This window comes from Protopterus annectens, chromosome 7.part1 (genome assembly GCF_019279795.1).
Source record: "Protopterus annectens isolate FY-2018-M chromosome 7.part1, PAN1.0, whole genome shotgun sequence".
Lineage (NCBI taxonomy): Eukaryota > Metazoa > Chordata > Ceratodontiformes > Protopteridae > Protopterus > Protopterus annectens.
The window spans coordinates 324,659,492-324,686,182 of NC_056740.1; positions in this window are offsets into that span (position 1 = coordinate 324,659,492).

Consider the following 26,691-nt stretch of genomic DNA (forward strand, 5'->3'; position numbering starts at 1 on the left):
AAATGTTTTAGCTGCAGGGAAAATATTAACAAATAATCCAGAATCCTAAAGACATAACAGAGAGGATAATCCTGTCTGATGCACATGGAAAGCGTGTCTGAAATGGGAATGTTGTGCTTCACTGATGTGGGAGAGGCTAAATTTATAAAAAGAACTCAATGACCATATGTTTTACCATATTAAGAAAGTCTGGTGTTGTATCATATGGATGATTTAGGGGTATAATTACACTGTAGCTTGTTATGTGTTGTGTAATACGGATGATTTAGGGGTATGATTACAATGCAGCTTGTCGGGTGTTGTGTCATACGGATGATTTAGGGGTATAATTACACTGTAGCTTGTCGTGTGTTGTATCGTACGGATGATTTAGGGGTGCAATTACACTGCAGCTTGTCTGAGTTTTCTTATTGTAATCATTTTAATGGATTCAAAGAGAATGCTAGGGAATAATGGGAACACCTCATTTCCAGTGTGGGAGTCTAATTGTAGTGGGCTGTGGAGAGCTGCTACATTATAATGGTTTAATCAAATATATATGATACTTTACCCTACTGATTAGCAAATTGATCAGTCCTAAATAGCCAGATATCCAAGCCTTTGTTCCCTAGTTTGTTAATCCTTTAAGAGTTATCCAAATGACATTAGGATGGTCTGTGTTTTCCTAAAGTAAGTTTGTTTCTCTGGTCACTCTAAGAGTAAGTTTTGGTGGCACTGAGGGTTACTGGTGGCTTTCTATTGATTACAAAAGAATAAAACCAAGACCAATCCAAACTTTTACCTGTGCATATAGTGACTTGGATTACTGTTAAATTATTTGGTAACTAGTAATGTCCTTTATCAGTTTAAAGATTTTTGTCTAGAATTGTCTATGGTTGGTATTACGTCACATATCAGCTATCATTAGTAACAAGTTAAGAGAGTATATAAGAAGTATATAAGAAACCTTAAGCACTGTTTTGTAAAGCTCCCCTTATTGTTGTCATTTTGTTAAGTTTATTAAGGGTTGTATAGCCATTCTAAATGCCATGGAGAGTTGGAATAGTGTTACTTTACTTTACTTTACTTAGTTGGGCTGTTTAATTATCTTTCAGGACTTACCAATCATCACTACCTGTGCTTTTATTTTGGAGAACAAGATTTTTATAATGTTCATGTATATTTCAAGAATACGGACTTTCACCAGGGCTTTGAGTCATCCTTATTTAATTTATCAAAGGCTTTTGAAGGAGTCAGTTGATGCCAATGTTTTCATTTTACTTGCTTTCAGGTCTGTCACATTTTTTTTAAAATTATTAATTGTATATTAGCTATATTGGGCACTTATGTTGTCTGCAAGTCCATTTTACTAACTATTCATCAATTTTCATTGGCTTTATCTAGATGAAAATATACTCTGCAATTATTTGAAGTTAGTGTTTGAAACTGAGCTTAGTCTAAAACTGTCTACCTTACTCAGTACCACTTTTTGTTTTCAAAGAAATTATTTTAGCTAAAATTCATTTACTAGATGGAGTCCAGCTTGGCACTAAAACAGCTTTGTGAACTGTACAAAACTGGGGTCCAGTAGATTGGAAATGATATAAAATGTAACTGGTATATTATCAGGTCCTGTTTTTTTTTTGTTATTTAGTAATTGTTCCATAAGTTATTCTATTTCTTGAAGTATGGGATGACACCTCATTAATTACAAAGTCTTCAGCTGAATTAAACTCAAAATGCTGTCAAATATAATATCATTATTCATTTATTTATTCATAGGTTCATAGGTGTGTACTAGGCTAATAGCCTTTGAGCCTTTACAAGCCTAGCCCATAGACGTGCTCTGGAAGTCCCCTATTTATTGACATTTAAATGCCTCAAAAGTTCAACTGGGTAGGAGCCCATTTTCAGTGGATGCCAGTGAGAAAAGCTCCAAAGTATTACAAAACATTTTAAAAACAATAAATTTGCAGTGTTAAAAATAATACAAAAAATAAATTTTAAATAATCGTACCAAATTAGACATAATATGAAAACATTGGTTAAAAATAGATGGAAGTTATATGACAATTATTTAATACTTAGAGTAATATTAGCCAAGCTATAGAAAAATGAAAAGTACATTATTATAATATAAACAGGAATTGCAATATGAAGTGAGAGAAAAGTAGGCTTATGGTATATGTAGGGAGAAAGCTAGGAGGTGAAATTTATAGAAGTAGGGAAGTGAGTGAAGACTGGAGAGTAAGTAGATGTAAGGTATGAATAGGTATTTGTTCATCTTTTGGGATATAGTTTATCCTAGTGGTGAGCAAGAACAGAGACAGCTTTTGGCTATGAAGTCATTCAGAATAACTTAAAGGATGGGAGGGAGGGTATAACTTAAATATTAAGTTATTTATTGTAATATGATAACAATGATATTTAACAAATATTTGTTTCGTAAACTTAGAGTCAATTAATGTATCTTGTTTCTTATTCACAAAAATAGAAGCAATATTTGCATGTTTAAAAGCATTTATCTGTTGCATCATATAAGTTCCAGTATTATCAGCAGTAAAGTATATAATTGCTATAGGATACTCTCAGTTTTTTCCATTAGTAATATATCTGAATTTAAAATCCACACGAGAACTTTGGTGATAAACTGCTCTGTGACCAACAATAACAAAAAGTAAAAAGTCCAAAATTCACGGAGCAGAAACAGGCTGTAAAAAAGCAACTCACAACTGCATAAAATCCAGGAAAAGTTTAATCAGATCAGATAAGCGCTTTCGCAAACAATGTTGCTTCATCAGATCATAATATAGTAAAACACACTACACATTTATATCTCTTCCATAAACCCCACTATCCAATGGAAGCATTATGCATTCCTATATCAGTAGGCTACAGCTCATTTATCTATTAATCATATAATGGCCAAATGCAAATAACATAATGTGTATCTAAAACATACAGCATATGCATATACATGCAATCACCCACAGATATCACAATATACTAAACTACAAATAATGAACAATAAAAATAAATGATTAAACTATTCCTGGATTTTATACAGTTGTTAATTGCTTTTTTATAGCATGTTTCTGCTCTGTGAAGTTTGGACTTTTTACTAAATTTAAAATGTTTGTTAGAAACTTAAATCTTAAAGTGCTGTTTGGGTTCAATGATTCATATACTGAAATGAGTAACAAAAGAACAATACATTTATTCCAATTAGCAACCCTCTTATTTCTGCATATGAAAAGGCAGTTGCGAATGATTTGTGTGATAGTTTAATGGGTGCTTATAAGCATAAGTTTTATAACTTAACATCTGAAGTTCGACTGCAGAATCCTACACAAAGGCACTGTACGAGCACATCCACTTGTGCATGAATTGTGCCATCCCAAATAGAACCAAGATGCTCTTCTCCAAAAAAAGGGAGCCAATCTGGTGGTCTCCTGCTATAAACAAACTATACAACAGAAGGAAGAAACTGTTGCAGAAAAGAGGAAAATCCCAGGATGCAAAAAACTCCCTCACTAGCCTCAGTAAGAAGCTGAGATCCCTCATAAAATCCTCAAAAGCTAGTTACGAAAATAAGATTGCCAAAGATTCCAAAGACAACCACACGGCATTCTATAGTTATGTGAAGAATCTAAATGGCAATGCTCAGATCTGCTCTGAGCTACAACAGAATGGCATTAAATATACTGATCCCAAGGATATTGCCAATATCCTGGCAGATCAATTTAGTGCCAACTTCACCCCCTAAAGGGCCCATCTCAATACCAAAAGATTGACAAATTCCGGTAATCATGGCGGCCACACAGGTAGAAACCACACTCTCCAAAGCTAAGAATACAGCATCCATGGGATCAGATGACATCCCAGGCTGTGTACTACATGAACTACAAAATGAACAGGCACCTCACCTAAGTGTCATGTTTAATCATAGCCTCGCCTCAGGCTTCGTGCCCACTGAGTGGCGCACAGCTACAGTTATCCCACTCCACAAGGGGGGATCCACTCCACAAGGAGGGATCCACCTTGGATCCCGGGAACTACCGTCCCATCAGTCTGACAAGCCTGATCTGCAAGGGCATGGAACGCATTATCATGGAACGTATAAACAAAGACATTGGCAACCTTCAAACACTGGACCCCACCCAGTTTGGGTTTGTGAAGGGCTGATCTTGTCTCTTGAATCTGATTGACTTCTTCGAATCAGTCTCCAGAGCTGTGGACGTGGGTAAGGCAGTCCACACAGCCTATCTGGACCTCGCCAAGGCCTTCAACACCATTCCCCACTCTGGAATCATAGATAAACTTACTAACCTGGGCACAAATCCCTATGTCACTCAATGGGTTGCCAACTGGCTTACTGACAGAACCCAGACTGTAAAAGTAGCCTACTCCAAATCCAGCTCCAGACAAGTGACAAGTGGAGTACCTCAGGGTTCAGTCCTGGGACCACTCTTGTTTGGCATCTTCTTCTCTGAAGTATAGGCCAACACTAAGGGACACTGGCTAACAAAGTTCGCAGATGACTGCAAACTGGGAGCCATTATTGAATCCCCAAATGATGTGGAGATTCTACAAAAGGGCCTTACAGAAACAGATGCCTGGTGCCAGAGCCATGGCCTCAAGCTTAATGCCAAGAAATGTATAGTTATCCCCTTTGGAAAAAAACATGTACCCATGAATTATCACATAGGTGGCAGCACACTAAACATCGAAAGTGTGATGAGAGACTTAGGGACACAGGTCGGCAGTGGTCTCACTTTCGATAACCACATTGCCACAACAGTCAGGAAATCCTTCTATGTGGCACACCTCATCACTAAGGGCTTTTCATCCAGAAAAAAGAGGTCATTGTCCCACTGTACTCATCCCTCATTAGACCCATTATAGAGTATAATGCCCTGTTTGGTATGTACCTCACAAGACATCTGCAACAGCTGGAAAGGTCACAGAAATACCTGACCCAGAGACTCCCCTGGAATAGACTGCCCATACATGTCAAGCAGAGCACCTCACTGGCCCTCTTCAAAAGGAACCTTGATGATTGGATGGGAGATAGGAAATTCACCCCAGGGATCATGTCAGTCGCCCTGCTAGACAGGGGTCCAGAGAAGTAAATATTGTGGGAAGAAATATCCAGGGAATTGTTATGGCTAGGCTTGTATAGGCCCTAGGGCCGATAGCCTAGTAACAACCTATGAACCTATGAATAGCAAAGAAGCTGCGGTGGTGCAGCGATTAGCATTATTGCCTCACAGCAAGATGTTCTCCAGTTCGATTCTTGGCTGGGGTACCTTCTGTGTGCAGTCTGCATGTGCTCCCTGTGGTCACATGGGTTTCCTCCAGGTGCTCTGGTTTCCTCCCACATTCCAAAGACATGCAGTAGGTGGATTGGACACTCTAAATTAGCTGTAGGTGAGAGTTTGTGTGAGAGAGATGGTGTGAATGAACTACCACAACAGGGCTAGCCACCTGGCAGCGTAAACCTTGGTTTGAGATGATTGTCACTGCAGAAGTGACACCCAACCCCATGTGCAAAATGTGGGAAAAAAGGTGTTGAAGATGGATGAAAGGACCTGAACAGCAAAATGCTATTATAACTTTAACTTTGAATACTGACATACTTATTAAAGTAGCAGATAAAGGTGGTGAGATTATTGCTTTGGAAACTGATTATTATAATTATTATAACTCCAGAATGTATGAAATATTAAGTACAAAGGAATATTCAGCAATAGATAAAAAAGAGGTTAATAACATTATTAAAAATATGAATACACTTATTTATGACATGCATTTAAATAGTGAATTAACCATTGACACTTTTCAATATATGTGTATCCCCAGTCCAAAAACATGTATATTATATGGTATACCAAAGCTGCATAAATCTATTTTAGAACTACAGCTAAGACTTGATAGTTTCTGCTAATGGCTGGATTACTGAACCTATTTCCAAATATATTGAAAATATGTTAAAACCTGTTTTAAGTCAAGCCACTGCAATTATTAAAGACACTACACAGTTCTTAGAACAACTTTATGAATGGGCAAAGGATAAAAACATTGTTAATGCATATTTTGTTACCTTGGATGTAGATGCATTATTTACCCATGTACCCAATGAGCTAGCCATTTAATATGTTCATCTGATACTAATACTTTATAATCTAATTGAAGTTGTTCTATGTAACAATGTGTTCCTATTTCATGACAATTTTTATAAACAACTGAAGGGAGTAGTGTAGTCCATGAAAATGTTGCACACAGAAAAACACGGAGAGATGAAACAAATCTATTTATTGCATAAACAATAAGGATAAGCATTTTCATGGAAAATTACTGTTCCGCTTCATCAGAACTTGAACGTATTATTAGGATGCAGGCGCATAAAGGATTAGGACTGAATGAGAATGTCCCACTCAAACCTGTGTTGAAGGCATGCAGGCTGTTTAGATAGCCTACGAAGGAATATACTTTTATTGCATTTTTAATTTCATTCTTATTTTTGTATTCTTTAGTTTGTAATCTGTTTCCTATATGTTTTAAATATATTGGTTATAGTTATGGCCCTTTTAGAGGGTATAGGGGGTGTGTTTATGTTAGTGCAATTTGATTGGCTCAATGTATAGTATATAATGTGCTTCTGTTTTCATTATGGTTGATCTGATTAAGCAGAGCAGAAATTTTCTGTGAAAGTGCTTATCCTTGTTGTTTATGCAATAAATAGATTAATTTTATCTGTCCATGTTTTTCTGTGTGCAACATTTTTGTGGACTACATATTTTGTTTGATTGGTTGCACTCGGATTTACCTGAGTTTTGCGTAGGTGTTTGCTACAAGAAATAAAATTAGATGACTGTCACTTTAAATGTTAGTTTTTTTTATATCACACAGTTTTAATTGTTTTAATTGTCTATTACTTAAATGCTGTAATATAGTTTTTTTGGTCATTTGCCTGAATACATCTTGTAAGGTGAAAGTTTTTACATGTGCAATTTGTTTAGATAAATATATATACAATCACTGGTCTCTTTGGTCATTGTGGTGCCAGAATACTTTTATGTTTTTTGTGCATTTTCTGTTTCCTATCAATAGATCTAAGTTGTGCTTGAATATGGACAGGGATGAGCTTTGTTTTATGTGGATGAGAAGTCTGTTCCAGAGCAGTGGTATCCTCTGCAAGATAGACCCGTCCCTTTATTATCCTTTGTGAATTTGTAGAAGATTCACTGAAAGTTATTGAAGATCAAGATTGCTCCTTCTTTTTCCTTAGATCCAAATGATAAATATTCTTCAATTTGTTTTGTTATTCGTCTCATTAGATTTATATATGCTTATTATCATTGTCTACAATGTAGAACACATGCAAAAATAATGCAAGCGGTATCCCTCTTCCTTTGTAATGAAAACAAAACAAATTTATCCTTCAAAAAATCTCCATAATTTCTAATGTCCATTTCTATCACTCATGGAGAAAAGTATTAGTTTAGGATCATCTGTGAGGTTTCTAACATCTCTAAAGTTTTTAATTGTCTGTTCTGACTGCTGAATGAAAAAGTAAAAACAAAATTCCAGTTATAGAAATGTTTGATTTAGCTGGAATGATGGAAAATAACCGTTGTTGTCTTCAGCCAACATTGTCATTGACTATCAGCAAATGTCCTCCTTTTTCATGATCTCTGAGGGTAAATCAGAGAAAACAGCTGTACTGGATTCTTTAAATATGAAATGCTTTTTCCTGTAGATCATTGTTCTTGGATTTACCATTTCCTTATCTGTAAACTTAAATAATTTCACCAAAATTGATCATTCATATTGTGTCTGAGCTTTCCCTTGTCTTAAAGAACAGTGAATTCTGTCTTAATGTTATATTACATGTTGGCTCATCAATAATTTCTAGAATATGGACAATAATGTGGAGACTTATAATGTCTCTTATTGTTGTTTTCCTTCATTCTTCTGGGACAACTGTTATGTATTTATTTATTTATTTGTTTGTTTTTTGTTTGTTTGTTTGTTTATTTACATCTGATAATCAGGGTAAAACGCTGTTAGCAATGGGCTTAAAGTCTGTTATGTTCTCGTTTAGATTTTATTCAGCCTCTGTATGCCTTAAATTTAAATTTTCAGTAGTTTATTTTTTTAATTCTGTGGCTTCTAGCTTTTGATCTTGCAGTTGAATTTGTATTTCTGAAGCTGTCAAATTCACCTGAAATTTTTAAGGATCTTTACGCTTCCATCACTTTTTAGTCACCAGTAGAATCATACAAACAGTCAACCTCCATAACCCCTCCATGTCTAGGTTAGGACTCCAGTTACAGAGAAAGGAATGTATGCTCATCATAAAATTCCTTTGAAGGACACTTAACATTAGATTTAAAAGTTGTGTTTCAAAGTCAGCCAATATCTTGCACACCGAAAAGATTTGCTCCCAATTTCTCAGCTGATTCTCATCACACCTCCAAAAGTTGCAAGGTAAAGCAGGGAATATGCCTTACCAGAGTATAAAAATATTTATGGAGGCATTAGGCTTTCTTTTCAAATCTGACATTTCTTCAAATTTCTCTAGTAATACACATATATATATAAATATATATATATATATATATATATATATATATATATATATATATATGGGTCCACTTTGTAATTTCGAAATACTGAAATCTCGAATTTCAGTATTCGACTTTACAAAGCCGAAAACCCAACCACAACTCACAAACTTGAAAACACACAACCGCGAAATTCAAAATCCTGTCCCCACACTACACATACAGTACACACATAAACATACACAAAACTCCCCCACAATCAAACAAACTAATCTAAACTACATATAAGCAGGGGGGCAAGGCCTCCTGCACCCCCCCCCATGTGGGGTGGCTGCACCCCCCACACCCCCCTACTTATATATTCTAACTCCGAGATTGCACAAACAGTAACACAAATGAAACTCACACACACATCTTACAGTCCCTCAAACACACACATAACAGTCACAACACACACTTACACACACTAACCCCTAACCAACATACTTACACACACAAACCTACCAAAATTAAGCCCAAACATCCACATTCTGTACCACTGGAAGCAGAATTTCAAAATATCCATGCTTCTGTATTTTGAATTTCGCACTTCTGCCTGTTTCGGAAATGTGAGTATTCGGCTTTGTAAATTCAAAATACTGAAATCTGAGATTTCAGTATTTTGAATTTACACAGTGGACCCATATATATATATATATATATATATATATATATATATATATATATATATATATATAAATAGATTAATTTTATCTGTCCATGTTTTTCTGTGTGCAACATTTTTGTGGACTACATATTTTGTTTGATTGGTTGCACTCGGATTTACCTGAGTTTTGCGTAGGTGTTTGCTACAAGAAATAAAATTAGATGACTGTCACTTTAAATGTTAGTTTTTTTTATATCACACAGTTTTAATTGTTTTAATTGTCTATTACTTAAATGCTGTAATATAGTTTTTTTGGTCATTTGCCTGAATACATCTTGTAAGGTGAAAGTTTTTACATGTGCAATTTGTTTAGATAAATATATATACAATCACTGGTCTCTTTGGTCATTGTGGTGCCAGAATACTTTTATTTTTTTTGTGCATTTTCTGTTTCCTATCAATAGATCTAAGTTGTGCTTGAATATGGACAGGGATGAGCTTTGTTTTATGTGGATGAGAAGTCTGTTCCAGAGCAGTGGTATCCTCTGCAAGATAGACCCGTCCCTTTATTATCCTTTGTGAATTTGTAGAAGATTCACTGAAAGTTATTGAAGATCAAGATTGCTCCTTCTTTTTCCTTAGATCCAAATGATAAATATTCTTCAATTTGTTTTGTTATTCGTCTCATTAGATTTATATATGCTTATCATTGTCTACAATGTAGAACACATGCAAAAATAATGCAAGCGGTATCCCTCTTCCTTTGTAATGAAAACAAAACAAATTTATCCTTCAAAAAATCTCCATCATTTCTAATGTCCATTTCTATCACTCATGGAGAAAAGTATTAGTTTAGGATCTTCTGTGAGGTTTCTAACATCTCTAAAGTTTTTAATTGTCTGTTCTGACTGCTGAATGAAAAAGTAAAAACAAAATTCCAGTTATAGAAATGTTTGATTTAGCTGGAATGATTGAAAATAACCGTTGTTGTCTTCAGCCAACATTGTCATTGACTATCAGCAAATGTCCTCCTTTTTCATGATCTCTGAGGGTAAATCAGAGAAAACAGCTGTACTGGATTCTTTAAATATGAAATGCTTTTTCCTGTAGATCATTGTTCTTGGATTTACCATTTCCTTATCTGTAAACTTAAATAATTTCACCAAAATTGATCATTCATATTGTGTCTGAGCTTTCCCTTGTCTTAAAGAACAGTGAATTCTGTCTTAATGTTATATTACATGTTGGCTCATCAATAATTTCTAGAATATGGACAATAATGTGGAGACTTATAATGTCTCTTATTGTTGTTTTCCTTCATTCTTCTGGGACAACTGTTATGTATTTATTTATTTATTTGTTTGTTTTTTGTTTGTTTGTTTGTTTATTTACATCTGATAATCAGGGTAAAACGCTGTTAGCAATGGGCTTAAAGTCTGTTATGTTCTCGTTTAGATTTTATTCAGCCTCTGTATGCCTTAAATTTAAATTTTCAGTAGTTTATTTTTTTAATTCTGTGGCTTCTAGCTTTTGATCTTGCAGTTGAATTTGTATTTCTGAAGCTGTCAAATTCACCTGAAATTTTAAGGATCTTTACGCTTCCATCACTTTTTAGTCACCAGTAGAATCATACAAACAGTCAACCTCCATAACCCCTCCATGTCTAGGTTAGGACTCCAGTTACAGAGAAAGGAATGTATGCTCATCATAAAATTCCTTTGAAGGACACTTAACATTAGATTTAAAAGTTGTGTTTCAAAGTCAGCCAATATCTTGCACACCGAAAAGATTTGCTCCCAATTTCTCAGCTGATTCTCATCACACCTCCAAAAGTTGCAAGGTAAAGCAGGGAATATGCCTTACCAGAGTATAAAAATATTTATGGAGGCATTAGGCTTTCTTTTCAAATCTGACATTTCTTCAAATTTCTCTAGTAATACACATATATATATAAATATATATATATATATATATATATATATATATATATATATATATATATATGGGTCCACTTTGTAATTTCGAAATACTGAAATCTCGAATTTCAGTATTCGAATTTAAAGCCGAAAACCCAACCACAACTCACAAACTTGAAAACACACAACATGAAATTCAAAATCCTGTCCCCACACTACACATACAGTACACACATAAACATACACAAAACTCCCCCACAATCAAACAAACTAATCTAAACTACATATAAGCAGGGGGGCAAGGCCTCCTGCACCCCTCATGTGGGGTGGCTGCACCCCACACCCCCTACTTATATATTCTAACTCCGAGATTGCACAAACAGTAACACAAATGAAACTCACACACACATCTTACAGTCCCTCAAACACACACATAACAGTCACAACACACACTTACACACACTAACCCCTAACCAACATACTTACACACACAAACCTACCAAAATTAAGCCCAAACATCCACATTCTGTACCACCGGAAGCAGAAATTCAAAATATCCATGCTTCTGTATTTTGAATTTCGCACTTCTGCCTGTTTCAGAAATGTGAGTATTGACTTTGTAAATTCAAAATACTGAAATCTGAGATTTCAGTATTTTGAATTTACACAGTGGACCCATATATATATATATATATATATATATATATATATATATATATATATATATAAATATATATATATATATATATATATATATATATATATATATATATAGATATATATATAGATAGATATAGATATTGGAAACTCAAAATTCATGCAGTCAGAACCATACATTTGAGTTTCTAAAAACTCAAAATAAAAAAAAAATCTTTGTTTTTGCAGGGGACAATCACCCTCTGTGCTCCCAACCCTCCTGCAAATTACATATACCTGCTCTGAGATTGTACTATAATGGGGAAAAGGGTAAATTCTCTGATCCCCACTGTGCCATGATCTGTATATAACTCATTGGGGAATTTAAAATTTTTCCCACTGTAGTGCAATCTCAGAGTTGGTATATAGAAGTTGCAGGAGGTGTAGGGGTACAGGGAGGATCCCACCACAACAAAAAACATTATTTTTTTGTTTGAGTTTTCAAAAACTCAAACATATGGTCCTGACCATATGAATTGTCAGTTTCTGAAAACTCAATAACATACATATATATATATATATATATATATATATATATATATATATATATATATATATATATATATATATTAAGCTTTGAACCTAGTGTATTTCTCTTATAATAAGGGACGCCAGCAAACCAAATTTTGCCTGCCTTTGATAGCTCCCCTAGAAATGCTTTTCTTCCCCCACACTCTCCTCTGCTGTTCCTGTCCCTACTTGTTGCTTTTTTATCTCTACCTGGACTGAACACTGCCCAGCTTACTTACATCTCTGTTTATTTTTCCTTCACTTATTTCTTCTACTAATCACTACTTACCTGTTTTTATAGCTCTTTTATGTTAGCTCCCTTGACCATCACCTTGTCTGACAAACTTCTCTTCCTATTTGTTTTTTTTCTTCTTTATTTCCCCATCTTTCTCTACAACTCTATCAAGGTCATTTTCTTCTCTTTTTCTCTTATAATCAATAAATTCTGTCCCTGACTTTCATTGTTATTGTGAGTGACTGGTTGTCTCTTGCAGCGCTGTTATCTTGCCCTCGGTCTAGCTCCGCTCCATTCTGCCTCGCTATGCTCGGGCTCACTCTGCTCCCCTACCCTACCCCTATTCCCACCCACCCCCTGTATCATTTAACTTATAGGTAACCAGTCCCTCCCCTTTCCAACCACACCCCCACAGACAGCAAATCACACCCCATATCTCAACTAGCTCACCTTTTTTTTTAATCTGTACACCATACTCCCTTGCACCACTCTCTGCCTATCACTATTTCTCATCTCCAACTGTCACTGCTATTGTCCTTCCTCTCTATCTACCATACCCTGTACTACATACTCTTGCTTTTCTTATTATTCTGTTTTTTTCATTTTGTAATTTTCTAACTTAGCAACTCTCAAATATACTACCATCCACTTCCTTACTCTACAATGTATCATGTAAACTATGTATTACCTCTTCCTGTATATTTATCTTTCCTACTCCTTGCACTCCATGCTACCTCCTTCCCATCTAACCTTCCCCTCATAATCCCTCCCCAACATTGCTTGTAATTGAAGAACACCAGGGTGTCAGACCTACTATCTATATCTCCCCATACCTCTACAATACCTCCCCTACTCTACTTTTCTGTCTTAGATATTTCTACTCCCCAAATTCTACCACCTCATTATATATCTATCACAGTCTATTTTCTAAACTGAAATACCTAACCCTGCCTTACCCACATCAAACTTCAATGTGATATCCATCCTAATCCAGGCCCAATCCCTTCCTCCCTAACTCACTACACTGATACATCCACTAACCCCACACCTTGCTCCTGTCTACCACTAAAAACAGGTAACTCTGACTTGCTTATCATTAATGCCAATCTAAAAGCCTGATAAACAAAGTTCACGAAATTTCAGGCCGCTATTGCACTGTACACCCTCTGATATATTTGTCATTACTGAATCATGGCTTAAGCCCCATATTAAATCTGAGGAATTTCTTCCTATAGGCTATAATATCCTTAGAACTGACAGAGTAGCTAAATGTGGAGGTGGGATTGTCATATTATTTAAAAAAAAATCTTAATTCGATACACGTTAACACTACCCCACCAGATATCCTTAACCTTGAAATTTTGATAGCACACTTTGAACTAAATAACCATAAGTCCATCATCTTTATTGCTACCTACCTGCCCCCTGCAAAAAACCTCCAGAATATAGAAAACATCCTAGAATGGGCCTCTACAAACTTCACCCAGGAAACTATAACACTAGGAGATTTTAATCTTGACTGGACCACCTGTTCCTCTAAGACCCCTACAAACTTCATTAATCTTTATAACTTCTGCCAAAGAATTAACCTCCCCACATGCATTGACAAGCACTCCAAGAGACAATCCACTCTAGACTGGATTTTAACTAACAATCCCAATAGTATATATGAAGCTGGGTGCCTCCCTGACACACTAAGTGATCACTACCGTACCTATTTGGTTAGAAAGCATTATCAAAATTTCTCCAATAGTTTGTTTCAGTACATTCGCAACAAAAAACATTTCTCTCCATCACTACTTAACTCTTGACTCTTACAATATGATTGGACACCTTTGAAACATCTTCCACTTGATAGCGCAGTTCAATACTTCAATATTTCTCTCCTTCAAATACTCAGTGAACTAGTCCCCATAAGAAAAATACACACCAACTCTAACAGGCTACCCTAGCTATCAAATGGCACACTTATTTCACTAAAACAATGAGATAGAGCCTGGTCTCACTATTAAACTAGTAAAACTAAAGGAAACCTAATTACCTACCAGCAACTTAGAAATCAAACCAAAAAACTAATTAAAACAGGACAAAAAACCTACTTCCAAGCAAATCAGCTAAAATACCCGAACAATCCCAAAAGATTCTGGCAAACAATTAATCCCCTTCTCAACCCTGGAAAACCCACTACCCCAGCCCCAACACTGACCAACCAAAATGAGTCCATAGCCTCTCAGTTTAACTCCCACTTTATTAATTCAATTACCTCCCTACTCAGCAATACCCCCAGTACACTGCCTACCATACCTCAGACTTCTGACAAAAATACCACCCTCCTCCAACTCAAACCAATTCAAACCAACTATATTAAAATCTTATTGGCAAATTAAAGCCATGCACACTAGCCGATGATCAGTTACTTGGTGACTTTCTTCAACTAGCTGGTTCTACCATAGCTTACCCCGTATCTATTCTAATCAACCGCTCTATCTCTGAACAACATGTACCATCCCTCTGGAAAATATCTTACATTATACCCTTACATAAAGGCAGGCACTCAACTGACATATCCAACTATAGACACATAGCCATTCTGTCCCCACTTGCCAAAATCTTAGAAAAATATACACATAAACAGATATTAAACCATTTTCTGACCAATAATCTACTAGCAAAAATACAACATGGCTTCCGGTCCAAGCATAATACCAGTACAGCTCTCATCAGCTTTACTGACACTTGTTGTTTGTCTTTCAGCTTTTCCCGGTAAGGGGTCGCCACAGCGGAACTCCGGTCTGCTAATGATTGGCAGTAGATTTTTACGAAATGCCAAGGTGCCAGCTCGACGCCCAACCTTCAACGAAGGCACGCCCATTTACGCACGCATGTCTTTCGAACGCTACCCAACCATGGGGAGAACATGCAGACTCCACACAGAAGGCACTCCCAAGCACAGCCGAGAATCGAACGGGAGAACCTCTTGCTGTGAGGTAACAATGCTACCGCCATACCCCGTGGCATACCATCAGCTTTACTGACACTATATACCAGATTAAAAACAAAAAAACAACTAGTATCTGCTACCTTCCTAGACATGTCAAAAGCATATGACACTGCATCACATCAAATACACCTAAACAAAACAGCCAACTATCACTCCAGCTCTGAAACCCTAAAATGGTTTCATAGCTACCTGACTGACAGAAAACAAGCCACTCTATGAGAAAATAAACTCTTCTCTCAGCTCCCTGTAAGTGTCAGGGTCCCACAAGGGTCAATCCTCGGTCCACTTCTGTTCACTATCTTTACTAATGACCTTCATACTGCAGCTAACCCAGCCTCAATTGTACAGTATACTGATTATGCTTCCCTGATCTGTTCTGCCCCCACTATTAAAGAACTTCAAGAAAAAAATCAAAAATCCCCCCACAGTATAGAAAATTATCTAACTCTCCATCAACTTATTCTTAACCCCCCCAAAAAAAAAACAAGCTTATGGTCTTCCACCAAAACCCAACATCTAGGAATCCACACCCATTTATATTTCCTCTACCAATGCACTATAATAGAGCCAGTAGAACATACAAAACTTCTTGGTGTTACAATCGATAATGGACTAAGATTTGATAAACACCTTACTCTAACAATTAAAAAGATGCATGCCAAACTGGGTTCACTCTACAGAGCAAAACCATTTCTCACTGACCAAGCCAGACTCACAGCTGCTCAAACCCATCTATTATCTTCCCTTCTATATTGCTCTCAAATATTTACCAACCTTTGCAAATCTGACCTAAATAGCCTCTAATCCTGCTACAGCAAAACTGCCAAATTCGCTACAAATCAATCTGAAAGATCTCACGACTGTACTGCATTAATGCAGCTAAACTGGCTAGAGCTCCCTCATCTCCTTTACCCTGACTCAGCTAGTAAGCCCCCACACAGTCATATACAACCCTAACTGCCCAGCCCTATCAGATCTAGTCCAACTCTATAGTAATCTGATATCCTTTAGATCCGCAGACAAAGTATTGTTAAAAGTTAGTAAAGCCCAAAACACATATGGCATCTCCCTATTCTCCCATACCATAGCCAAGCACTGGAACTCTCTTCCCCAGCACATTCTCACCATCAATAACACACTATCATTTAAACAAACCCTAAAAGAATACTTCTCTAAACATAGGCTCTGCTTCTGTACAAGCCCAGGCTGAACACCTCTAACTGCATCCTCCTTCTCCCTTCCTTTCTCAGTATCTCCTGGCTTTTTTGAATCATGTCTTCCAAAAAATGGTTAAAAAGAATGATATATGGAAAATTGATATTGTTTGAAATGTCTGACAATTCCTTATAATTTTCTAAATATCTTTAATATGTATAACTTTGTTACTCCTGATTTTAACACTACAGTAAGAACTTGTTTTTTTTTTTGAATTCCTTTATGTCCTATAATTATTGTAACTTGTATATGTCATTTGTAAATGCTATTTGTAAACTACCTTGGAGCTTTTCTCCCTGGGTCTCTGCTGAAAACGGGCTTCTTGCCTAGCCAGACACTACCCGGTTAACAAAAGAAATAAAAAAAAAAAATATATATATATATATATATATATATATATATATATATATATGTGTGTGTGTGTGTGTGTGTGTGTGTGTATGTATGTATATATATATATATATATATATATATATATATATATATATATATATATATATATATTGCCACAAATACATATGCACATATCAAGTTTTTCATCTTTTCCCGGTTAGGGGTCGCCACAGTGGATCACCAGTCCACTATTGTTTGGCAGTGGATTTTTACGATGTCAAGTTGCCAGCCCAGTGCCCAACCTTCACTGAAGGCACACACACATGCACACGCACCTACTACATATATATATATATATATATATATATATATATATATATATATATACATACATATATACATATAGGCCCCGATTCCAAAAGACTTGCTCTCAGTATAAGTGACAGCACCTCCTATTGTTACAGGTAACATTCTCATTACTAGTGGTTACATTGCTCTAGACATTTCTTCACACTGGAGGAAATCCATGATGTTATCATACCTTCTTCTTTTAGTGAAGCAGATAAAACAAGGACAGGCTGGCAGAAAAACATACTGTTACTATTAATGAATAAAAGTTTATGGAAAAAAAGTCAAATAAGAAAGGAGATTCACATTAAAACTGAAGTTCAGAATGCTTGCTTTACACAGCTCAGACTGGCAACAGGCCAGCGGTTTCTTGTTTTCTGACATTCATTGCCCAGTTGAAAATTTTAATTTATTCATCTGTTACGTAAAAGAATTGGTAATCGAGGACCCTTTGCAGCCAAATAGAAGGTTAAATGTAATATATTTACAAATTTTAGAGTAGCCCGTCAATCTGCATGCTTTTGGTAGTTGGGATGAAAATGGAGTAACCACAGAACACTCACACAGACATGGTGGGAGTAAATATCAGGAATAAACTTCAGACCCTGAAGCTCTTAACCGCAGAACTGCCGTATTGCTACTTGCAGCCATTTATTCGTTAAAAGAATCTTACTCTGGGTGAAATTTACATGTATTGTGGCTTCAGATGCAGTGTGCCATAAGCTGGTTTGCATGTAGAAGGATGCACTGCTGTTTTCTCTGCATAAACTATTCATTTTCTTACTTCACTCCTGAGGATTGAAGATCTCTTTCGTTAATCCAGTTTGCAAAACTGGTTCTTCTGTCACAGCATGGAATTACAGACCCATACGTCTTACCTCCATAATCACTAAACACTGACAGAGGCTTACTTGCACTGTTTGAATCTCAGACATACATTCAACTTCTGGCTCTGACTCTGCACATACATAATACATTTACAAGTATTGTAAATTTTTATGAGCCTGGCAGTCAACCTGCTAACATAGATATCTATGTTATTGTGGTCTCTTTTGATCTATTCAGAACTTTTGATTCTATTCCCTACAGTGACATTGATGACTGCTGAAACCACTGTAAAGGAAATCCATACCTGGTTAGGTGAATTTCACAGTGATTATCTAGGAAGAAACAAAGAGCTGAGCTATTTGGTAATTCTTTTTAATGAGCAAAATTGTCTAGAGGGTCTGTGGTGGGGTAAGTAGTATTTAATTTCTTGTTTTCTTCCTTTCATACAAATGTTCTGATGTTTGCAAATATGTATCTTTTAAACAAAAAGAAGACATATATAATGTAAACAGTTACTTAAATGAGGAGGTTAGCAAATAGGAAAAGAAACCAAGCTTAAAATGTAATGCCAGTAAATACAATATCATGCTTTGTAACAACATATGCTTAGTACAGAAGCAATTCTGACAGGTAGCTAGGCTCACAATGGTGTTTACAAGAGGGAACAAAATCATCTCAGACAAATGTCATCCCATTTCAGTCCTTTTATACTGTCCTGAGCCTTATAAGGTGTGGCTTTCACTTGCTATCATATGAATCCATGAATATCTTTAAGTACCACAAGCAGAATGGTTACTAAAGGGACAGCATTGTGACCACACATATTATATTCACTGGCCTTAAACTGGCATTGTTACTGTAGTAATATCAATATACACAAAACAACAACAAAGCATTTTTACAGGAGATAAGCTTCTTGCATCTGCCTCTTTGGGATGAGATCGCTGGACTCCACACACTCACTAATTGAATGCACTAATACCATGTTTGACAGCTGTGAAGAAAGGACAAATACCACACCAATGAGGAACCATACCCATAATCTCTCTGCAAAAAACAATGCCCTCAAATTGTATCTTCAATTTTAATGGTACAAACCTGCATCAAGCTCCCTGATGTATATTCTCCAGATTTGAAAACTTATGGAAAAATACACAGAGCTGACACATCAATGAGGCACATTACAAAACTGACAGTGAAAACACTGATACAGTACAGTTGTGTAAAATCTTACCATAACAAAAGATGTCCTTGCCTTCACTGCTGTAGTATTCTTAACTATATGGGATTCCCTCCGCAGACGCCAGACATCTAACCAGTATTCTGAAGACTTCTAAATTGAAAAGATATGGCAAATGTCACCATACTCACCCTGCGTAACATAGGGCATAAAGGTGATGTTCAGGCTTACCAAAAACAGAACTGATTGCCCCAGGAGGAATACCAATCCAAGGAACCCAAGAGGTAACATGTACAATCAGGAAGCTAAAGAACTGGGGGGGGGGGGGTGGAGGGAAGGAGCAAATACTGCAACAATGAAGGCAAGGACATCTACTGTCATGGTAAGATTTTACACAACTGTACTATGTCCTTACATTCACTGCTGCAGTATTCTTAACTATATGGGAGAGTGCCAAAGCTCAAGAGGAAACAAGGGAGAAGGAAGGGGTAGAAAAATCCCCTAAAAAATGAAAAACTGAACTAGTAAAATCAGCCCTACCTCTAGAGATACCATCCAACTTATAGTGCTTGGTAAAGGTATGCACAGAAGTCCAGGTAGCTGTTTCAAGAATAGAATTAGGATATAAGCCTTTGAAAAAAAGCACCAGAAGAAGCCACAGCTCTAGCAGAATTAGTGTTAATTGAAAAAGGAAGGCTCTTGCCATGAAAAGTGTAACAAAAGGAAATAGCCTTAGAAATCCAAGAAGAAATAGTGTGATTGGATACAGAAGCTCCAAAGATCTAGGATGAAAAGAAACAAATAATGATCAGATTTTCTGGTAGCCTTGGTCATAACCAAATAAACTCTAAGTTGCCAAAATATGCAGTATGCTCTTACTGTCAGTTTGTGGAGAGGGGAAAAAAGTAGGCAGATTACTAGACTGATTAAGAGACAGCTCATTAATCACCTTCGGCAGACATAAAAGAAGGGTTAATGCACAAGGACACTCTGTCCTCACGAAAAATCAAAAAAGGAGGACAAGCCATAATGGCCTGCTACTCAGATACCTATCTGGCAGAAGTAAGCACTAACAAAAGAACAGTCTTCCAGGAAAAATGTTGCAAGGAAGTTGAAGCAGCAGGCTCAGAGAGAGCCTGGGTCAACTTCTCAAAAACAAAATTATGATCCCAGGGAGGAGGAACATGCTTCCTGGGAGGTATAATATTAAAGACACCTTTAAGAAATTGTTTCACTCCAAATCTAGCAGCTAAAGGAGGAGAAAAAAGCAGATAAGTAGAGATAGCTGATAGGTGGGCCTTAAAAGAAGAATAGGCCAAACCAACATTGAGCAGCTCACACAAAAAAGAGAGAACCAAAGGAGCATCCACAGTAAGTAGGTCCAGGTTATGAGAGAGAGAGAGAGATGCCAAAAAGAAAACCTCTTCCATTTGGATAAGTAGGATTTTCTAGTCGTAGGTTTCCTGGCCTCCTGCAGTACTTGCAGCACGTCCTCAGAAAAAAAGTGTCTAAGAGGAATCAAAATCCTATCACCTGCAGTGTCAGTTGAAGAGTGGACAGGTGGGGATGGATAAACGATCCTTGTCTTGTATGATTAGATCCACCCTGTGAGGTAACTTGTGATAATTGCCCCTGGCTAGATGCAGAAGAAGAGGGAACCAGTGCTGTCACAGCCAAAAGGGAGTCAGCAACAAGATTTTGGGAGCATCCTGTTGAACTGAGTTCAGCATTAGAGGAAGGGGAGGGAATGCATAAAGAAACATCCCTTTCCAAGAGAATGAGAGGGCATTCACCTTCCATAGAAGAGGACCTGGAAATCTGGCACAAAACAGGGGAAGTTGCCTGTTCAGAGGGGAGGCAAAATGATCCACATGAGGAGTACTTCACTGGTGGATAATGCTCAGAAACACATCCTTGTGAAGCATCCATTAGTGGAACTGAGTTAAGGAACTGCTCAGAGTGTCTGCCACAATGTTCTGACTGGAAGGGATATAAACTGCCTGAAGAGTCACTTGATACTTAACAGCAAGATCCCATACCAGAAGTGCCTACCAGCAAAGAAGATAAGATCCCATTCCTCCCTGTTTGTTGATATACCACATCACTGTGGTATTGTCTGTGAATACCTTGAGAGGCCCTGTAGAAAAGAGAGACTGAAAGGCCTGAAGAGTCAGCAGAAGGGCTCTCTTCTCTTTGACATTGATGTACTCCTTCTGGTGGCAAGGTCACCACTGGGCACTAGAAACAGTCTGGAATAGAACCTTTTCCCCCTTTGGGACACATGTCCCTCTTGAATAGTACCCTGTGATAAGAGATCTTGAAGAACCTCTGCTGAAAAGGTAAGATGTTGCTGAGGAGGCTGAGCAATGCCCATAAATGGAGGATGGAATTTCCACACTGCGAAGTAACCTTGACAAATGATTGACAGAACCCAAGAATCCTGAGTGATCTGAAGTCAAACCAGAAGAGAAAGGCAAAGAGAAAAAGGAATGTTGCTGGGCAGGGATGCATAGTCACACAGTGCCTGGTTCCGAAAACTGAATAGCTTTAGCAGGAGGAGTCCGTTTGCCACTTTCTTACCTTTAGTAGAAGGATGTGATTGTCTATGAACAAAGCAGACTTATCAGGGTAGTTTCTCTGAAATTTAGGCACAGGAGAAACAAACACATGTTTAAGTTCCCGTAAGGCCTTACCCTTATCCTGAAGGGACTTAAACAAACCAGCAGCAGCTTCCCCAGGCAAAAGTTTAGAACCCAAAGGGGCATCTATCAACTTATCTTTAATATCATCAGGTAGAAGTTGAAGCCTAAGCCAAGAACATCTCCTCATAACTGAACCAAAAACAGGGCCCTGGAAGAGGCATCCACCACATCATAACTACATTTAACAGAATGATGAACGACTTGAGAGGAAGTCCCTAGCAATGAAAGAATGGAAGTTTTACCCTCAGTGTCTGGAAAATCAGAAATAAGTTGACCTGCCTGAGAAAAAAGAGCCAACACATACCTAGACATATGGATCTGATAATTAATAGCCCCAAAAACTAGGATAACAGAAGTGTAAACCTTTTTGCCCAGCCTGTCCATAGTTCTGCTGTCCTTGTCAGAAGGTAATAACTTGGGCTAAGGAAGCAATTGAGATGGCTTATCAGAGGCTACAGACACTACCAAAATGTCAGCAGCAGGACATTTACAAAAAAAAAAAAAAAACAATCCTCAGGAACCCTATAAAACTTATCAGCCTTCTTGGGAGCATGGAGGAAGGAATCAGGCGTCTGAGAGGCATTAGAGAAAGCATCCAATAAAACAGTCAAGACAGTAGGAATAGCTACAGGTTTAGGAGAGTCCAACTGCAACAACTCATAGTACCTTTTATGGATATCACAGACTTGAGTACAATCCCACTTAAAAAATCCATCATCCTAGATAGTGTGTCCCTAAAGGAAATTTCCTCCAATGGAATATCAGGACTAATAGATTCCTCCTTCTCTGACCCATAGTCCAAAGAAGAAGGAATTTGAGAAGAATAAGTTAGGGATTCATCAGCAGAATCTGACTCACCTCAGAAGAATCCTGGTCTCTAGGCCTTTTAAGAGGAGAAGAAGACCAAACAGGAGTAGGAAGTGCAATCCCATGAGGAAGCTTTAAGGACATTAAGGCAGAAAATAAACCCTCCCCTAAGTAAAAGCCTGCCACTCACTTTGTGAATCCCTAGAAGCAGAATAAATGTGTTTAATTTTTTGTTTCTTTTATAAGGGAACTTCCTGAGAAGGCTCAGATCCAGGATGACAGTCGAGAACTGTAGCAGGAACATCTTCCCCAACTAGAAACTGAGGAACTCCCCTAGGCCCCTCAGAAAAAAATCAACCATGGTTCCTTCTGAACGTCCAAGACAGATGCCTGCAAAGCCTCTTTGGATGTGCTTCCAGCCAGATCCTCACTAGGGTTACCACCTGTTCCACTTTGCGAGGGACAGACCCTCTTTGGGCAGTTGTGTCCTGCTAAACAATTGTAAATATGGCAAATATCCTAAAATTTTAGGATAAAATTATTTCCTATATTTTATGTAATAGTTGCAGAAACAGCTATTCTGTATCTAAAACACCTAAATGTTATAAGAAACAGAATAAGCAACTAAAATTTAGGCAGAAAAGTGAAATTCTGTCCTTTGTACTGGCCCTGGGTAGGTTTTGACCTGAAAAATCTGACTTTTATACCAAAAGTGTCCCACTTTGGACATTTGAAATGGTGGCTACCCTAATCCTCACCAGCCTCCATCACATCATGGCAGAGAACTCTGACAACACAGCTGGGTGAACCTCCGGGTTCATAACGACTTCAGGAGAAACACCTAGCAGAGGCTGGACAGCAGAAGATTCTGGTCATACCTTTTTCACCTATTTCTTCCCTAACAGCTGACCCCTGGGGAGGGAGATTCCTTCCATCGTATCTTTAGTGAGTAGCCTAAGACACTGGTTCTCAAGATACAAGGAGTGGGAAGAATGTCTACTGTAAAGGGTTTTCAGAACAAATGCCTGACAAATAGAACAAGAGATGTCATGAGACAAATGCCTGACAAATAGAACAAGAGATGTCATGAGAAGCAAATAAGCAAAAAAGACACATTGCGGTGGTCTCTATGGGGAATCTGTCTCCCACACTGGCATTTACCCTTCCAGGATGACATTAACCACAAGAAACACAAAAAACCAAGAAAAAACAAAATCCCCAATGGGGCATATATCTTGCAAAAACAACAAACAGGCGTAGGAAGTCCCTGGAGAAGGAAAATGTGTTCAACTGGCAGAAAACAGATGCAGGTAAACAGACCGATAGTGTAAAAGATACATTCAGACTGGTGGCAAAGAAATTCTGTTTTTGGTAAGCCTAAACGTCACCTTTATGCCTTACATTATACAGGGTGTATATGGTGGCATTCAGCATGCCTTTTAAAGTCTGAAGTCTTTGGAAGACTGGCCAGACGTTGGGCTTCCATGGCAGGGAATCCCATATAATTAAGAATACTGCAGCAGTGAATGTAAGGACATTTGTTATTACTGAATCTTGATGTTTTGGGTCCAGTATTGCTGACATCTAAGAAGTGCATGAAATTCTCTTTTTGAAGGGTACACAATACTATAACAGAACTACTTAAGGTTTGTTGACTTTGTCCATATATCTTTTGACTACGACCATATCAATGGACTAATCTTCATTAACTGAATAAAGGTATTCAGCACAGAGTACTGTCTGGTTCCATAAGATTTCCCCAAACTAGACCTCTCTAGTCAAGTTGTCATTTCCTGCTCCTCAAGTCTCACACATGTTCTAATGGTGCAGCTGTTTTACCCTCTAACCCATAATTATTCTCCTTGTCAGTCTCTCAGAGTTCAATACTTTTGAACTGTCAGTGTCTCTGGTTATAAACTATTCCCTTGTTACATGTTCAGCTTCTCTGCTGATAACACTTCCTTTTGCTTCACTTCCCTCTGCTCCATATCCTTCATAAAGGAAGTTAAAGTGTCTGCTCTGGCCGAAAAAGAGGTGAATAAAAACATTTTTATCAACAAAGAAGATAAAAATATATTCTTCAGTAGCATAAGAAGCAGACTCAATGTGGCCACCTGGGCGGAGTCACAGAGCACCATGATCCCTTTGAAAACACTAATCAATACTTAACTACCTCAGTCTTAACCTCGACTATGCCATCTTCTGCATATGTTGCCTACTTTACAATACTATTAATACATGCACTGGGACCTTCTTCATACAGGAGCATACCTTTCAACTGTACAGATTTTCACAAAATGTCCAGATTTTTGCCTCATATTTTTGATCTGTTCCCCATAAAACTTCTGGTTTTCTGTCAAATCACCAAGGATTGAAGTAACTAAATAATAACACACATTTAGGTTTCTGTTTTCATATCCTTCAGAAAATACATGCTAACCCAAACTGTGTTATTCTTGCAACATTCTAAGTTTATAAGAGCAACATAGAAAATCTGTCCCTATTTTTTGGCCTTTGCCGCCCCCCCCCCCCCCCATTATTTTAGGCTTTGTCAAGATTTCTTGCACTGAGAGGTTGAGCGGTATGTACAGGAAGTGAGAAGGAGGGTGAAAGCAGCAGAATAGGGAACAATTGTTTAAGCAGTAGGCAGATAGTAAAAAAGATGCAGAACAGAAAACCAAACAAGGATTACATGGATCATGAATGGATACTCTTACTCTGCATTGTAAGGAGTTTGGGCAAAAATGTGAAGGAGCTGCAAACAGGAAGGTTGGTATTGCTAGTATCATAGCAACATAATCCATTGACAAGAGTGGGTGGGACATGCAGGTGCCATGGTACAGACTGTTCAGCAATGACACAGAAGGGAGAGGTGGGGGAGCAGTAGCAATCTCCATAAAGTGGGGCATCAGATGTGAGGTCATAGAGGAGAAAGAACATTAAACTCAGAATGGGGAAATGGAATCGCTAAAGTTAGAAGTTAAGATAAGTGCCCATGCAGTTAAGGTAAAGAAAGAAGTGGGGAGTTGGTGGATTGATGCAGTATATCAGTCACCAAACACAATGAGAGGAAGAGGATGATAAACTGGAGAAAAGAATGAAGAAGTGGGGTAGGAGGAAGAAAGAAATACTCATGGAAGATTTCAATCTGCCTGGAACAAACATGGGAATTCCAAGATCCAGGGTAGACAGGGAGTGGGACTTAGTTAAGGTCTTATACCATGAGGGCACAAGGGTGTGAGGAAGAGGATGAAAGAGAAGAGGGCCAATAGGGCTGCACAGAAATGTGAGGTTAGCAGTTAGACCAAAATCTATGGCCTACAAAAGGTTAAAAGGATGGGATGGGGATATGGATAAGGTACAGCACAAGTAGGCCAGCAAAAAGGTAAAAAAATTGTAAAGGCAATAAACAATAAAACTGAAGGGATTTAAAAGAAAAGTTCATGAAGGGAAATAAGATATTTAAGTATATAGTGGAAGAATTGGAGAGACAGGGCTGGCCAATGTATGCAATGGCAGAAGGGAGATCATAGTAGACTAGGAAAAAGTTAGTGAATGACTACATTGCTTCAGTCTTTACAAAAGGAAGACTCGAACTCAAAAACTACCCAACCAATGGTGGTAACTCAACAACGAAATAATAAAAAAAAAAAAACACACTGCCACAGACCAGAATTAGCGTACCAAACATGTATTACCACTTTTGTCCAACAAAAGACTTCATC